We start from the raw sequence: 2,206 nt of genomic DNA, 5'->3' as shown, positions 1-2,206 counted from the left end.
GACAGAGGGAGAGTTTGCCAGCACACACCCAAGCGCTATAATATATATGGGAACAACCTTATATAAGTGTTGTTCCTTATAGCAGCTTAAATATATCAAAATATCGCCAAAAAATGCCCCCCCTCTCTGTTTTACCCTGTTTCTGTAGTGCAGTGCAGGGGAGAGTCCTGGGAGCCTTCCTCACAGCGGAGCTGAGCAGGAAAATGGCGCTGTGTGCTGAGGAGAATAAGCCCCGCCCCCTATTTCGGCGGGCTTTTCTCCCGGAGTTTTAGATATCTGGCATGGGTTAAATACATACATATAGCCTCAATGGCTATATGTGATGTATTCTTTTGCCATAAAGGTATTAAATATTGCTGCCCAGGGCGCCCCCAGCAGCGCCCTGCACCCTCCGTGACCGCTTGGTGTGAAGTGTGTGACAACAATGGCGCACAGCTGCAGTGCTGTGCGCTACCTTCATGAAGACTGAAGAGCCTTCTGCCGCCTGTTTCCGGACCTTCAATCTTCAGCATCTGTAAGGGGGGTCGGCGGCGCGGCTCCGGGACGAACCCCAGGGTGAGACCTGTGTTCCGACTCCCTCTGGAGCTAATGGTGTCCAGTAGCCTAAGAATCCAATCCATCCTGCACGCAAGTGAGTTGAAATTCTCTCCCCTAAGTCCCTCGATGCAGTGAGCCTGTTGCCAGCAGGACTCACTGAAAATAAAAAACCTAAAAACTTTTTCTAAGCAGCTCTTTAGGAGAGCCACCTAGATTGCACCCTGCTCGGACGGGCACAAAAACCTAACTGAGGCTTGGAGGAGGGTCATGGGGGGAGGAGCCAGTACACACCACCTAATCCTAAAGCTTTATTTTTGTGCCCTGTCTCCTGCGGAGCCGCTATTCCCCATGGTCCTGACGGAGTCCCCAGCATCCACTTAGGACGTTAGAGAAATCTAAATTTAAAAAAACCCAGAAAAATATATGTTAAATATAATCTCCGCTATTGCCAAGAGAAAGGACAGCTGGCGGTAAACAGTGCTGCTAATACTATTGCCAGCAACAACTATCGTGGGCACCAGGGCTTGTTAAATATGGAAGTGCCCCGTGTTAGGGTTCTTATGCCTATGATAAATAGACTCCAGTGCTATGTGGTGTTTTGAATGGGATCCATATTCATATAACTAAATGTCATAAAGCCACAGGGGAGATTTATCAATGGTTGGAGAGAGATAAAGTAGAGAGAGGTAACGTACTCACCATTCAGCTTCCAACTGTCATTTCACAGGCTGTGTCTGCAACATGACAGTTAGGAGCTGATTGGCTGGTACCAATCAGCTGGCATTAACCAATCAGCTCCTACCTGCCATGTTACAGGCTGTGTTTGAAAAATGACAGGAACTGATTTGTTGGTACTTTATCTGTCTGCGAGCTCTGATAAATCTCCCCCATAGGACTGCTCCACAATAATATCCGCCATAATGTCAGATTATTGGGAGACCTTCCAAACTCCTGATTGGGTAGGGTTATTTATCAGGTAGCACTGATCTATGAACAGATCCGTTTAAGAAGATTTATAATTATCACATCATTAACTCTTATGAAACCAGCTAATATCTGACTGTTATGTATACATGTTTTTCATAAGAACATACATTCAATTTGATATAAAGTTTGTAACTACTGTATGTAAAATTGTGACTGTATGATTTAATATACAAATATTAATGTACACAAATATGTCTAAGTACTGAAAATTGTATGTTTCTTTTAGATGTCTAAAATGTTGGCAGTCCAATTATCACATTATTCTTATAGACACCGCAGGTCACTGATAGAAATGTACAGTCATTCTTTGGTATCAAGTTACATTTTCATGGTAAATGAGGCTAGATGCAAAATGGTAAGCACTTAATCGCTGCTAATTGAGTGTATTGTAATGTATGGTCATACAATATTGTTTGCCTTCAGTTAAGTATACAAGAACAAATCAATACTTTGTCTGTGGCTCAGATCTGGATTGGGGATTCCAGCTCAACTTCAGTGGGATAGTCTCTTTTTTTCAGGGAAATGTCCCACTGTCCCACTTGCGGGAGGCTGGGAGACACTTGTCAAGCTGCAAAGCAGCGATGAATGGACGTTGCTTCATTTCAGTCAGTGCCAGAACTCAGGAGGCGGCTGGGGGAAGTATTGGCTGCCCCCGGGTCTAGCATGCAGAGGCGTAGCTAGG

The sequence above is a fragment of the Pseudophryne corroboree genome, chromosome 1 (genome assembly GCF_028390025.1).
Source record: "Pseudophryne corroboree isolate aPseCor3 chromosome 1, aPseCor3.hap2, whole genome shotgun sequence".
NCBI lineage: Eukaryota > Metazoa > Chordata > Amphibia > Anura > Myobatrachidae > Pseudophryne > Pseudophryne corroboree.
Note: the sequence above shows the minus strand (reverse complement) of the source record.